Source organism: Micropterus dolomieu, linkage group LG01, assembly GCF_021292245.1.
Source record: "Micropterus dolomieu isolate WLL.071019.BEF.003 ecotype Adirondacks linkage group LG01, ASM2129224v1, whole genome shotgun sequence".
NCBI lineage: Eukaryota > Metazoa > Chordata > Actinopteri > Centrarchiformes > Centrarchidae > Micropterus > Micropterus dolomieu.
Genome location: NC_060150.1, coordinates 43,662,166 through 43,678,688, shown reverse-complemented (window position 1 = coordinate 43,678,688; position 16,523 = coordinate 43,662,166). Strand labels below are relative to the sequence as shown.

At 38.0% G+C, this 16,523-nt stretch overlaps 1 long non-coding RNA gene and 1 other non-coding gene across 2 annotated transcripts in view; both read right to left on the bottom strand.

The window, feature by feature from the left end:
• The window catches only part of LOC123963544, a 212,308-nt gene that overhangs the window by 76,871 nt on the left and 118,914 nt on the right, over positions 1-16,523 (bottom strand). The gene's annotated exons all lie outside the window — the stretch shown is intronic.
• Positions 10,894-11,055, bottom strand: LOC123983074. The gene has a single exon (XR_006828114.1). It is a non-coding gene; the product is annotated as a U1 spliceosomal RNA (small nuclear RNA).

Sequence of the window (16,523 nt, the reverse complement as noted above, 5' to 3'; positions counted from 1 at the left end):
ACTTAAATAATAATAAACACGGCCCTTTTCACTTCCCCTCTCCTGAAAACATTCATACCAGACTTGCTAACCCTGCACTCCCCCGGGTCACAGCAGGATTAAAGTAGGCTAACTTCACTTCTAGTGAACGGTCCTTTTCCCTAGTTCATTACTTCTAAATAAGTTTATAATTATTATTATAGCAATGACATTAGATATGATATTTGGTATTATTAGTAGTAGAACATGGGTATTTATTTTTGTTTGTTTCGCTGGCCCGCACAATACACTATTTACTTTAATGTTCATTAGTAGTAGTACGCTATAATTTATAACAAATCAGACATGTTTTTAAATTTTCTGTAGCTTTATTTGACTCTTATTTATCAAAACCTTAATATGCTTTGTTGTACTTTTGTTCAAAGTACTATTTATAACAATTAAAAATGTTCTTTTTATACTGCATTATGTTATGGTATCTTGGTATGGTCTCAACATAAAATTTTAGGGATAATCTTTGTTTATGTTATGCATTTCTTAAAATAAGGGGGGAAAGAATATCTGGCCATATATCGGTATATCGGATTTTAAAATCCTCAAATATCAGGCAATATTAGGCATCAGATGTAAATCCCATTCCGGTCGGGCTCTAATTGATTAATAATTCTTTCAAGCAAAAAAATAAACATCTGAATGCCAAGTTTCAACTTCTTAATTTTAAGATTTCTCTTTGACGTATGTGACACTAAATCAATAATATAAGGGGTTTGGCACTGTTGATTGTTGATTCAGCTTGGGCTGTTCAGAAATTCTAATGAGTATTCTTTATTATTTTCTGACATTTTCTTCACCGTACGATTAAATGAAAAAATTATCAGCAGATTAATCTCTAATGAAAATAATCATCTGCAGTCCTAATGACATTAAAAAATGCACGTCCCCACTACCGCAGCATCCCGGGATTAATCACCGTCGAGGTGTCTCTTGCTTGGCCGGGTTCCACATCAAACACAACTTGAAGTGGACGCTAAATCTGTGGTGATGCCTTCACATGTGAGAGACTCCTGGTGAAGCTGCTGACTGGCAAGTGAGAACAAGTGACAAATCTGTAGTGGAAGCATATGGTAGTTTGTACACATGGAAGGTGTCAGTCGTGACAAAGACTGTAGCACATGGGACACTGGGCATGAATTCTACCAAAGTACTGTAAATGCTTTAAAAGAACATAAGCATCTGTATGTGTAAAAATACACTGACCACTCACTTGAACAGTTTTCCTTCCCAATGGCTCTGGCAAAAGGAAAGTAATAATAGAGTAGCCTGCCGACAAATGTCAAGTCTGGCAACCCTCCACTTTGGGTGATGTGTCATTGAATGATGTGCTCCACTCCCCTTAAACATCGCTGGGCACTTCATATTTAAAAGGCCTCTCTCAACAAATCATTTTGTGACAAGTTCAGTGTGTATGCCCAGGGAGCAACATCTGAAAACCATGACATGTCTATGGAAAGGCAAAGACTTGAGCGACAGAGTAATTCTACATTAACAGTGGGTCACTCAAATATCCTTTATTCCTCTAGGCTTCACATGACAATCAATGTAGACTTTAGATATAAAACAGCAACAACTTATAATGCAAGGAAAATAAATTAAGAACACTTAAGCTGATAATACATGGGGCAACTTTTTGAGCAATGTCGCTGGAGGCAAGTTCGACTATGTTTTGAATGGATAGCGGTGGTGCAGGGAGGGTGGCGGAGTGATGGGGGAAGGGGATTACGGTAGTAATCTTTACTCATTACCATTGATGGCAACATTGCCCAGCACTACTGCTCTAAAAAGTTGCTTCGTGTATCATCAGCTTAAGATCATTATTGCATCATTGCATTTAATCGGCATCGGTCGTTTATAACAGCAGATATATGACTATTAAAAAAGAAACCTAGAGTCAAATCCTTCACTCATGTCATGGGTGTTTTGATAGTTTGCCCACCAGAGGGCGAACAATTGCAGCTCCCGTGTTAACTACACTGCCTCACCACAAAAACCACAGAAGAAAACATTCAGCTGACCAGAGTTTACTGGAGCTTGCACGCAGCATTTAGACACACGCAGAAGGCTGTATGAGCGGTGAGTCGGTCTTTTGTCAAGGTAATTACATGACTTTAATAATTATAATAAAAACAGACCCCGTCACTTCTCCTCTCCTAAAAACATTCACGACTTGCTAACCCTCCCGTTTTTTAACTGACCTCTCCCGGCTTCCTACCATCTCACAGCAGTTTAATGTTATGGTAGTTTGGTGTTGAAAGCTACGCTGCTGGACAGACGTAAATTTACATTTATTTCAAACAGTGTGGTAGTTCTAGCGAACGGTTCACATTTGTCCCTAGTTCATCACTTCTAAATATTCTCTAAAATCACGTAACATTACAGCAGCTAACGTTGCCCGTTGCTAAATTAGCCACAAAGCTAATGCTGTGTTTAACAGTGGAGGAGCGCCAACAGTAATGAGCCATTAAACTATAGTTTCTGACGCATCCTAAATATATCTGTGAGCCGCCTGTCTGCAGTTAGTCGGCGTGTCTGAAATGATTAAACCAGAGCGGATATGTAAATAAATATGAGCTGAACGAGAATGTAACACGGCTTCCTGTAGCTCCTCTTTTTGTGACGTAGATGTGAAACGCTGTAGTCAGAGCCGTCACGGCTCTGGTTGTAGTTATAACGTTAATTAAATGAAATCTCAAAGTTGCAGGTCCTCGTTGTAGACATTCCTGTAGTATTAGATGCATTCAACACCAGCTCACTGGTATGTATGTGGGTTTTATAGCCCACATACATACCAGGTTTCAATATCGTTCAATAGCCTGTTCTAAGTGTACTTTATACAGTAAAGGAGTCTACTATCCAAATCATTCTTAAAATCAAAATATCGGCTCATAAATCGGCTCTTTTTCCACTTTAATATCGGCATCGCCCCCAAAAACCCATATTGGTCAGGCTCTACTTAGGAGGTTATTTATTCAAAGCCTATTTCACAACTTCTGAAGCAAGCAAAGGTGTTGATTCAGCCTACCCAAAATTTCTATTAAAAAAAAAGTCCCTTACTTTGTGGTCCTACAATCAGCACTCAATCAACATCCCTTCTTTTTAGCTTCTCTTTTACTCCCAATACTGACAAGGCCTTTTGATAGTGATGTCGGCCAATTCAGGGCAAACTATTGTACATTCAAATTCAGACTTCAGGGCATCAAGAACTGCGTGTGCAACACATTTGAATCTGTTCCAAAGGTCGGAGCCCTGGTTCACAATACAAACGCGGTTTAACCAAGTTGACTGCCGTGGGCTTCAGCTGCAGGACAATATTTAGTATTGAGATTGCATTTAGAATCTTTAGGTTGTAATAGTTTACAGGTATATCAGTTTTGTACCATTAACCATACCAATGTCACAGAATGTCACTAATATCGGGGGGGGGGGGGGGGGGGGGGGGGGGGGGGGATTATTTGATCGTACATCAGAAAAGAGGCTAAATTATCATATATATATTCTGTAATTATGGACGCTCCGGGTATGTCTAGAATTAGATTGTTTCAGAAGATGATTTCCATTGATTTTAGTGCCCAGTAATACAGAAGTAATCTAATCGAATTTTGGCTATTGGATCAAATCTTGAAAATGAGTTGTTCAAAAGAAATCTGAAATTGGATTAGATAACCTGGATCAAATCTTTAGTATATGTTGTTCAAATCATTAAAGTAGGATTTGGTTCCCTTTGATCCAAAAATTTAGGATTACAGAAGGGTGGATTTTGGGAACAAAACTTTAAAATTGGTCAAATAATAATAATCATTTTTATCATGTAGTAGCCTATACATTTCTTAATATTTTGGACTTGATTTGTTTAAACTTTTACAGATATATATATTATATATATACACACACACACATACACACACACACCCTTTTAAGCCTTTCACTACAGTAAAGGTTTTTTTAAAGGACTTTTTCCCCATTAAAAAAATCCCCAAACAGCTGTCAATATCAAATAATGAATTCCATTTTAACTCACTTATCACTGTGCATTCATTACATTTACACAGTCATCAGAGGTGAACCAGTCAAAAGTAGTTTCTAACAATCATCAAACAAACATCCCCTATTGCACATCCAGTCAGAAGCAAGACTTCTGGTGTCTTCACAAATGAAGAACTCGGAAAGTTCTTTATTATGTTAACTATTGGACATTTAGCCTTTTATTGGTTTAAAACACATCTTCAACATACCCACAATGTATATTTCTTTTTTTTCTCTTTTTTTTTGTGGGTCAGATTAAAATTAATGTTTTGATCCTGGATAGCAAAACATGGGATATCCAAATCCAGATCATTCTGATCCAGATTTATCTTTTTGAACAACAGTGCCCTGTCTTTTTGTTGACTTTAAGGTCAAAATGTATGCTTGCCTAGTTTGGTCTATAACAAAGTATCTTTAAACAAAATAGCTGAATTTCCAATAAATAGGCTGTGGCTAATGTTTTTGGTGATGCCCTGAACTTTTCTGTCACAACCATCTGTCTAAATATTTCACCAGTAGTCTCAGAGGCGGATTGCCACAAGACAAGACTGGCTGATGCTAGTTATAGTTGCATTTAGTCAATTTCCTCAACTGCCTCCCTCAAAAAAACAAACAAAAAACATGAACATAAAAGGTCTAAGGTTTAAGAATGAGCATTTTTAATCCATCTTCAGAAAACTGCTCCATCATGATTTTAGGCTAAAGAACTGGTGGTGAGAATTAGACACAAAATGACAGGTTGTAGGATTAAGAATTGATTTATTTTGAACTAACAAGAATGAACAAATGAGGCCCCAGGATAAATGAAAATGGAGTAATGTGTGTAGTAATTATATAATGTGTGCTTTAGAATGGACAGCATATCAAGCACTCCGAATTAAAGATACTTGTCTTAAGCATATTATAGGTTTGATTTGATATCTTTATTTTGAACATGTAAATAAAAAAAAAATAAAAAAAATAGTGGTAAAAAACAAATGAACAACAAAAAAGAAAAAACTTCATACTTTCCAGTCTTAAGCATAATATAGGTTATACAATTAAGCTGTCCAAGCTACTAACTTTTAAGTTCAGCCCACTTGCAAGTAATGTCCTTGATGATGATGATTGATGATTTGTTGCACTACTAAACACTATTAATATGTGCAATGTTCCTTTTGTAACTTAGTTGGCTTAAGTTAATATGTTAAAAAGTTATATAGTGTTATTAAAACATCTTTAACGTTTCTTCACTTTCTGTGGAATGCACCTTGAGGTCTCTCTTCAGGTTTGTAGTATTTTTTCCCCCAGGTATTCTTTAGCTGAAGAGCTTCTGTCCTGACAATAACCTTACTACACATCACTTTTTCTCTGCTGCATTACATTTGAAATGTCACGTTGGTCATGGTCATACAGCCGTAGGATGCAGCTATCGCCAGCCTGTAGCTCTGTGGGCGGTGCGCTGCCGGTGTGCAAAAAAGATGATGATCCGGGGTACGCAGGAAGAGAAATGTGCATCCATCCAATGACAAGGAGATTTTCATTCAGTTTCATCTGGTCAATGTATCATCTTTGTCTTTAATAACAATAGCTAAATTTACACTTATTGAGGTTACTTTGTGTTGTATTTCTTTCTGGGGAAAAAACAAAACTGACATTTCCAGGTGACGACGTAGCTTTGTTTCACCCTGACTTTGTACAGCAGGAGGTTTGCTGGTGGATATTGTGTCTTGCAGAAGTGTGTCATGTCTCTAACAAAGGCAGAGAATCACTGGTTAGGGGGTGGGAAAATATGGAAATCTTATGGATGCTAGCTGTCAACCGTTATATAGTAAGGAGAGTGTTACTCAGAAAAGGTAAACAAAGGGAAAATTACATGGGACTCTGAATTCTAATTGAGAGAGTTTCTTTTGATGTAACTTGGGAGATCTGAGAAGTGCTTTTTTGAGCTAATTACAGTCATGGCAGAGATCTAATTAGAGTGATGCTAATGAGCCTTGTTTACCCTTATCTGATGTCAAAATGAAATTGGTTGAAATCCAAATAAAGGTGCCGGCATTAACATCTTGCCAAGTGGGATTAGAAACGTCAGCACCTTTATTGTTTTCAAGTGATGGAATCGTATGGTAATTGTGCTCGACTTTATAAAATCAGAATGGAGAGATTTCACATTAGAGACACGCGTGTTCCTTGAAGATGTGGTAATAGCAGCACAACTATTAAGGTGTTACTTTCAACACCTAGACTGCCATCTCATTTATTATATAGAACTAACCATACTTCAATAATATAAGTGTGTATCTCATTTGCATGAACTTGCTTGAATAAAGCATAGGTCTATTCAATAAATAAAGAAGCAAGACTCTCCCTCTCTCTCTCCGGGTCTCTCCCTCTCTCTCTCCGGGTCTCTCCCTCTCTCTCCCTCATTGTGGTTTAGTTTTAGAGGGTTTGATTAAAATGCCCTCAGCAATCTGGAAGATGACTGCTGTGGGTTCTCAAGGGGTCTACAGAGCAGGCAGAGCACCAACTCCCTGTTCTGGCCCCAGTCAATTTGAACATGACTTCAAAAGGAAAGTTTATATTCTCAATGACCTTGAGCAAACACGTGCCCATATCCTGTATAATGAAAGCCTAGCTTTTTTTTTTTGTTCTTACAGATTTCAGGCTAACACATTCAACACTCAACTGAGGCTTTGCAACTATAGACGTGACACCATTTAACATTTGATTGAGAGTATTTCTGGTCATATTCATGAAAATTCACATGCTAAACCATATATGTTTGACCTTTCAAGAAGTACTGTAGATACACAATGATACTCTATCAGAGCCATGGCAATATCCAGTAACTGACAATTTTTTAAGGATGTAACATCTAATTCCATGTACAGGCAAGTGCACTTGCTCCCTTCCATTAAGATTGTGTTGTCAATCCTTTATAAGGACATTAAATATTAAGACATTTACTTCCATATCTGTGAAGATTCTCAGTCACCCAGGACATAGTTATCCAAGGATGGTTAAAACATAGGCTACTTTACGTTCCACCTGTCATCCGAGGAGCTTCTTCGGTTCAGAATTGATGAGAGGCGAAATGTCTTAAAGCATCTTCAATCAAGTAAAGTTGCCCCTGATTTTAAAGGGACTATATGTAAGTTTATCATTAATTAATCAAATTTTCATTGCCTTATTGTCAATGGGCTCAAAACTCACTTAGAAATGAAGCACACACCTGTTTTCTTCGTTGCTTGCATCAGCCACTATTCTGCTTTTAATGTGGGGACTCAGCCCCACTCAGGATTCAGCTCTGTGTTAACGACATGCAGTCCACTAACACCATAAAACAACCGTCTCACAGCAAAACACAGGCTCCACGTAAGGATACAAAATAACAATAAAGTTTTAAGTGCAGAAGCCCATCAGACCAAACCGGTTCAGATGATGTCGAGTAAGAACAAAGTGAGCATTAGGAAAGCTGAAGAAACACAGAGAAAACCATGTTAGCTAACGCCGAGCAGTTGCTAATGTTATCCAGTGCAAAGTTGTATCGCTTTCCACAGTACTTCACCAACAAACCTGACCCATGTTACTATCCTGTGTACCACTGTTGAAAGTGAAGTAAACAGGGTACCCCCAGGATTCTCAAAGTTAAATTTAAGACCTTTTTAATACCACCTAGGATGAAATGTAATACCAACTTCACTGCCGTTTAATGGAAAATCTGTATTAATTTTAAGCCCGAGAAAATGATTTACAAAGTTACATGAATTTAATAAAACATTTTATTATAATACATTCATATTTAACACACTATAGCTTGGGGTGTGTTTGTACTTTGATAAGATAAAATGAATCAAGGACGTCACTTTGTGTTGAAAAGTGGTGGGGACATAAGGGTTCAGATTAGGGGTGTGACGATACACTTAGCTCACATGCACAATTCACAATATTGGGTTCACGACAACAAGACAAGAAGATATTTTAACACTATTTGATGAAATATTCAATGCTGAAATATATTTAAATGGAGCACTATACACTTAATTTCCTGCATTCTGGAGACATTTTCTGCACCAATTTATGGTAGAATTGTCTTTATTTATATATATATATATGTGATTCAGATGACAGTTCAAACAGAATATAATGCAATACTCAACAGATTGTTTTTGTTAGCTTAAGAAACCTTTTTTGACAATGTACATTTGTTTCTTTTTTATCTTTAAATTGCATTGCATGTTTTCTTATTGTGAAAATAAACCTCTCTCAAAGTATTTTCATTTGTTTTTCTGACATTTCTTGTTGCAAGCCATTTTTCAGAACATATTTAACAAATGCTTTTAAAAAAAGTGTAAATCCAGTGTGTATCCACAGTGTAAATGACACCTACAGATTGTGCTTCCTGTTCTGTTTTTCTAAAGCATCTAAAGGCTGCTTGAAATATAGTATTATATAGTATTGGCTTCGTTCCCGTGATCGGGGCATCTGGGTGATGTAAAATTAATGTGTGTTAGTTTGATGTGCCCATTCACATAACGTTAGCCTACAACAGCGGCGCAACGCCGACACACAGACACGGTCCTCGTCTCATACACACCTGTCTCTCTCCTTTGGGGCGGCTGTGGCTCAGGAGGTAGAGCGGGTTGGCCGTTAATCGGAAGGTCGGCGGTTCAGTCCCTGGCTCCCCCTGGTTGCGTGTCGAAGTGTCCTTGGGCAAGATACTGAACCCCGAACACTGTTCCGCCAGTGTATGAGTGAGTGTGAATGTTAGTTTCTGTTTGAGCACTTAGGCTCAGTGTATGAATGTGTGTGACTGGTGAATGCAGATGTAGTGTAAAAGCGCTTTGAGTGGTCAAAAAGACTAGAAAGGCGCGATACAAGTACGGAGCATTTACATTTACATCCTTTGCTGTTGTATCATTCACTGACCAGTAACCTGCAGCGAGTCTTCCAGCTCTGCTGTTCCATTAGCGCTCGCCACAGTGTTGTGCTAACCTCAGCGCCACTGCCCTCAGCCTCGCCCGCCAACTTGTTTCTGAATTTCAGACACTTGCCCATTCTGAGTCGTAGAGCTAACGTGTAGCACGTCAGAGACGTTCTAACAACGTTTCTAACAACTGACTGATTCGCGCAGAGCTGGATGCCAGAGCTCATGCACTGCGAACACTTCACCGTTTACAGCGTAAAGCTAAACACTGATCTGTACTGCCGTATAACATCAGAGTCACACCAAACGGAGTATATTATGAAGTCTCACACACACAAAGAATTCATTTGACGTTACGGCATTAATTAAATCCTACGAAAGGACAAGAAAAAATTTAAGACCTCGGTAAACAAAATTTAATACTTTGGTAATGAAATTTAAGACTTTTAAGGCCTTATTTTTGGAATATAAAATTTAAGACCGCGTGGGTACCCTGAGTAAAGTTACTTACTGCGGTCTTATTATTATAAAGTGTGACACAATCTCGTTATAATATTCAGTCCAGCTCACTACCCGTTATCATCCAGTACATTTAGCGGTGCTGACTTGCTGAGCCTCCAGGGAAAGATACACAGATTGTAAAGATAGTTACTGAAAGCAGCAGGCGAGCTGATACTTATTACTTACAGTATTGCTATATCCTGAACAGTGGTACACTGCAGGAAACCATTGTTATGCATGTTAAAAGGTTAAGACAGAAAATGGAAAGGCAATAGTCAACACTAACATAGAGGCTACATTAAAATTACTTTCATTGAAGTGATGCATATGCTATAGAACATTAGATACAAAGCATGGAAAACTACAAAACATTTTAGCTTGGCATTTGAACTACCTGTAGAACCGCAACAGCTACACAGATGAGTCATTAAACAAGATGACCTGAAGCAATATGTCTTAAATCAATATATCAACATACTTAATTGTGTTTTTAAAGCAATACAGTATATACTGATTCCTAACAGGCTGTGCATAAATCACATATGCATCAGGGAGAATAATGATAATGTACTGCATACTTGGCAAAGAGGAGCAGTTTCAAAAGCAACTAAACATGCCAGTTGCTAAACACCCATTCACATTAACAACAAGCACATTATGAAACCAACACCTGTTTCATAGCCTCAGTAAAGAGTGTACTACTAAAGCTGGTCGTAATTGCTGTAATGACATTCGGAAGCAGCCTGGAACTATGGTACCACACAAATACATGCCACAAATCCTTTGGAAGGTGGTAGGTTAAAGTCCATCTCCAAGTTCATCAACATGGTGACTGTACACAATGTCCAAAGTAGCCTTGACCGACTGAAACCCTGCTCAGGGAAAAGGCATCAGGTACAAATGATAGACGTCACCTCGAGTCTAAGTGCTGTGTGCTTGGTAAGATGACTTTATGTTGCTCTTTGGTTCTGAAATCACTTACAGAACTTTGATAATTTATGCCTCTAGATGGTTTAAGTACATATTGCATACATTAAAAACAGATGCATGCACATGATACATAAAATTGCCGTTTTACTGTCTGATTTAATATGAGATGGCATAAACTCAAGATGCTTGTTGTTTTTCAGTTTGTCTCCTGGCCAGGATTTCCATGAAATCCTGATGTATTTATCAATTAATTCACCTGGTTTGATGGAGGATTAACAAGAACACATTACATTTATTGATTTAGCTGATGCTTTTATCCAAAGCGACTTACAATTGCTATATATATGTCAGAGGCTGCACGCCCCTGGAGTAACTAGGGGTTACGTGTCTTGCTCACATTGGTGGATATGTCACAGTGGGGAATTGAACCTAGGTCTCTCACACCAAAAGGCATGTGTCTTATCCACTGCCCCATCATCACCCCCTCCAAAAAAGATCAGGGGAGAGCGCGAACGCAGTCTCCTACTACCAGAAATTATGCAGTCGAGATTCCCACATTTGGGGAATTCGCAGAGGTCTGCAACCGGAGTGCAATGGCTAAGCCTCGCACTGGGTGAACCACCTTCTTGATCATGGTATCTCCCCTGCCATTTAAGTATGTAATTGAAAATAACCCAATGTGTATTGTATCAACCCAAACAAAAACAGAAGTGCTGAAAATAATAATTTTCCAACACCATGGGAATTCAAAAAAAATAAAATGTTCCTTGTTGAAAGACTTTGTCAGTGTTAATATTTTACACAGTCATCTCGAGGAATCCAGATAAGCTCACAACCCTGGCTGGCATAAAGAAGCAGAATGATTTATGGTTTGCATAGAATTGTGGAGTTGAAAATTCTTCCTATCTATATGTTGGAGTAAGATGTGAACTGCAGTGATTTATACAACCACTACTCATGGGCCTCAATAAATCAGGACATCTTATGTACAGAAGTGAAATATGTACAGTACACTCAGCCATTTTCTGTAACAGAGCCATGTGGCTACTATGGCTATAAAGACATTACAATGACATCCTTTACACTTTGGTGACAGCTAACCCGGACACAGCCTTGATGCTCCTCTAAGAAGGTGTCAATGTCGACATAAGAAATACTTTATGAAGGTGAAAACATTACTTGACACCCATTGAGGGAAGTTTAATTCCAACGGGGCAGTTTGATCTCCACAGCTGGCCGAATGGTGGTTTGCATATAAGGTTTTGGGAAAACCAAGGAAAAGGCAGCACTCATATATCACAGTCAGGGATTAGTGGCAATAAACATTCATCTTCTTCCCATCTTAAAGCAATTTTTTAAAGTCAATGGATTAGGGCAGAGCATGCTTGTAATCACTAGTAAGAGATAAAAAGAGTCACATTTTAAAATGCCTCCAATTAGAGGATATCTCCTACCTGTCTGGCATTTAGTTGTGCTTATCATATCATTTATATTGAAGAGTTAAGAAATCCAAATAATGGGGTCACTAAATTATAGTATAATTAAGTATATGGTGCAACTTTAATAAAAGCTATTCCCACCCCTGGACTGTTTCAGCTGAACAGAACTTAATAGTTTGGCATGTTATGTCAGGAATCCTTTGCTGATCTATCAGCGCACAATTCTCCAAAAAATCATTTGTACTTTATTCTATACAGCTTGACAAAGAAAAACACGAACCAGTGTTGCATAACAAATCCATGTGGTTTATCATGTCTAAGCAGTTGATGAATATCACACGAGATAAACCCCCCCCACCCCCTGTTATCGAGTAAAACCCCCGCGGTGCAGTGCTCACTCGAGGGACAGCATTTATTCTTATTCCTTACAGCATAGGCTCAAAATCATTAAAGATAACCAGAAAGATCTAAAGCACAAATTTGCATTTCAAGTACACAGTTTGACATGTGAGACTGGATAATCATTTCAATATTGGTATACTTTGTTGTTTCAATTACAGTTTGATGCATCAAAAAAGCCTGGTTGGTATTTATCATTCTTTAATAATGATTTATATTTTAAGTGTACAAATAAAAATGCATGAAGCTTCAAATTATGATGCATAGGCTGATTGATGTCTCACACTGAAAAATTCATGGGAGTTTTTCTATTTAAGGTAAAGAAAGGTTTGCCACTTTCATTTTGGATCCCTGCTGCACATACAAATTTTCTACTTTTGAAAGTGCATCGATATCTGATAGGAGACACTTCCAAACAATTATTTTAACAGGTGGACTAACAGTCCAGTAATAATGCCTGCATCTGGCATCTGTATGTCGAGCAAACTGCCAGAGTTTCTGTACAGATGGAAGCAATGAGGTGTGAGAAGCATTTCTGCTGACAGCACAATTGTTGTCTGGCATGAGACCAGTAGTGGTATAACTTTGTATGCTGACATAGAAAAAACAGGGAGGAGTCTACTATGCAAAAACTATTGATTCATTCTAGGTTTCTATGTTTTTATTGATCCTCGAGGGGAAATTTTTAAATGTTTTTAAATATTAAAATAAAATAATATACCGCCTCTTACAGATAAATGGTCTCCTTATTTATTGTGGGCAAAACCAACGCATTTCAGCTAAAAGCCATCATCAGCGTAATCAAAACAGCAGAAGTATAAAAACAGGTGGCTCTTAATTAAAAACATTTCACATGCCATTTGCCCTTGCAGGGCAGCTGTGTTCAGGGAGTCACTCAGAAAGTGTGTTGCCTACTCGGTGGTTCGATCCCTGGCTCCTACAGTCTGCATGTCAAAGTGTCCTTGGGCAAGATACTGAACCCTTTTGCTATGAAGGCGATGCCATCAGTATATGAATGTGTCAAGAGGTGAATGTGATATGTAGTGTAAAGCACTTTGCTTGGTCAGAAGAGTGAAAAGGCGCCATATAAGTACAGTCCATTTACCATTTGCTATATTTTGATTCAATGTATTTTGTGGATGTATTTAGTCTTGACATTTTTTCTACAACATTTTTCAATGCTCTCATGAAAAATTCTAACTCTTTTGCCTAACAGGGTCATATAGATTCAAATGTATTTCCTTGGATGTTACAGACACATACAGTCAGGTACATAATATTGGGACATCGACACAAATCTAATCTTTTTGGCTCTATACACCATCACAATGGATTTGAAATGAAACAAACAAGATGTGATTTAACTGCAGACTTAGGCAAATTACAACAGATTACAACAGTTTGTATATGTGTCTCCCACTTTTTAAGGGACCAAAAGTAATGGGACAATTGGTTGCTCAGCTGTTCCATGGTCAGGTGTGTGTTATTCCCTCATTATCCCATTTACAAGGAGCAGATAAAAGGTCTAGAGTTCATTTCAAGTGTGCTATTTGCATTTGGAATCTGTTGTTGTCAACTCTCAATATGAGATCCAAAGAGCTGTCACTATCAGTGAAGCAAGCCATCATTAGGCTGAAAAATCTTACAAAGAAAGAATGCACCGGTGAGCTCAGCAACACCAAAAGACCCGGAAGACCATGGAAAAAAACTGTGGCGGATGACCGAAGAATTCTTTCCCTGGTGAAGAAAACACACTTCACAACAGTTGGCCAGATCAAGAACACTCTCCAGGAGGTAGGTGTATGTGTGTCAAAGTCAACAATCAAGAGAAGACTTTACCAGAGTGAATACAGAGGGTTCACCACAAGATGTAAACCATTGGTGACCCTCAAAAACAGGAAGACCAGATTAGAGTTTGCCAAACAACATCTAAAAAAGCCTTCACAGTTCTGGAACAAAATCCTATGGACAGATGAGACAAAGATCAACTTGTACCAGAGTGATGGGAAGAGAAGAGTATGGAGAAGGAAAGGAACTGCACATGATCCAAAGCATACCACCTCACCAGTGAAGCATGATGGTGGTAGTGTCATGGCGTGGGCATGTATGGCTGCCAATGGAACTGGTTCTCTTGTATTTATTGATGATGTGACGGCTGACAAAAGCAGCAGGATGAATTCTGAAGTGTTTCGGGCAATATTAACTGCTCATATTCAGCCAAATGCTTCAGGACTCATTGGACGGCGCTTCACAGTGCAGATGGACAATGACCCGAAACATACTGCGAAAGCAACCAAAGAGTTTTTTAAGGGAAAGAAGTGGAATGTTATGCAATGGCCAAGTCAATCACCTGACCTGAATCCGATTGAGCATGCATTTCACTTGCTGAAGACAAAACTGAAGGGAAAATGCCCCAAGAACAAGCAGGAACTGAAGACATTTGTAGTAGAGGCCTGGCAGAGCATCACCAGGGATGAAACCCAGCATCTGGTGTCTATGCGTTCCAGACTTCAGGCTGTAACTGACTGCAAAGGATTTGCAACCAAGTATTAAAAAGTGAAAGTTTGATTTATGATTGTTAATCCGTCCCATTACTTTTGGTCCCTTAAAAAGTGGGAGGCACATATACAAACTGTTGTAATTCCTACACCTTTCACCTGATTTGGATGTAAATACCCTCAGATTAAAGCTGAAAGTCTGCAGTTAAAGCACATCTTGTTTTTCATTTCAAATCCATTGTGGTGGTGTATAGAGCCAAAAAGATTAGAATTGTGTCGATGTCCCAATATTTATGGACCTGACTGTATGTGTCTTCATTACAGAAACTTCCTGGTTCAAATATTTTTCTATCCTCTTTGCAAGATTGAGTACTCTATTCACACTTTGGTCAATTACGGTCATAATATTTGAATGCATGCATTACAAAAGGTGTTTTTCTGTCTTATATTTTGCCGTAATAAGTTGGGTTTTTTATGGTATGTGCATGTTTATCAGTCAGTGCGAGAGTGTGCGTGGCCTAGCAGTGTGGAGAAAAAAATGCACAGGAGAACAACAGAAACAGAAAAGGCAGAGCTGAGAAAGAGAAACGGCAGAGGGAGAGTGCTGTTAATGCTGTAAAATTACAGATATCTTTAGGATTAAGGTACATAGTGTCCCTTATGTCACATCATATCGTCATATCACAACTATCTTTTTCCAGAGTTAATTCTATTTTTTTAATAAAAGTAATCACGCCATGTTGGAAAGCAGAAGATGTGTTTTTATGGGAATAATCTGGTAAATAAAGACCTGTATACTCGTTACAGGTGGACGTATCTCCAATTACTCAGAGCGACCAGAGCTTCATGATGAGAAACATAAATCCAGTCAGAGCTCTAAGGAAATGCAGACGCACAAACAAACAATCTAAAGTGCCCAAAATTGATATAGGCCTATATAAAATTTTTATTCTGTGCCTTAATTGTGGATTTTTTTAGACACAATAATTTATTCTTTGCTCTTTGTTTCTAATGCCGATAGGTTTTCTACTCTCTACAGCATTTACTGCTGTTAAAAAGAAATAAATAGTGTTTCTGATGATTTTTTTTCGGTTTAGTTTTTATCTTCTATCTATCAATTAATCTTTTACACCCATGCAGTACTTTCATTATATACAATAAGAAGCTACCCTTTTATGTGTTTATCTTAATACATGTTATAAAAAAAACGATCTTTACACACAACCTTATCAGAGCTAATGATAATATTACTACATTTTAGCATGCCAGTTTAAGCATGCCATAGTCAACTTTAATCATATAAAATGTAATTTTCAAACAACAAAAATGTGGCTAGTGAAAATGCTGTGTGGCTAGTAAAACCAGCAGCCACATTGGCTAGTGAGGAAAAAAGTTAATGTCAAGCCTTTATATTTATATATATATATGGTGACTAAATGTTGGACAACTATCCGCCACAATGGCAGGTAAATGTTTGTTTGATATCGCCATATAATAGCCATTTGATGGTAACTTGCAGCAGACCGCTGTTGCTGTTTATTGTGTGCCGCCAAGGAATCTAAAATCGTGATTAGGGAGGTTCACTGGTTGTTGTTTATGTTAATTTCCTGTTACTTATGTTTGATACGCATAGATTAGCAAGGGGCATGGGGGCGGGGGGGCTGTCACACAGCGGTTAAGTAAATAAAATCAGACCGGCTCTATAAGTTAAATCATAAATAAGCATCATGTAAGTTTGGAAAACAATTCACTGTTATGTCTTAAGTACATTAATAGCAATAATATAATTTT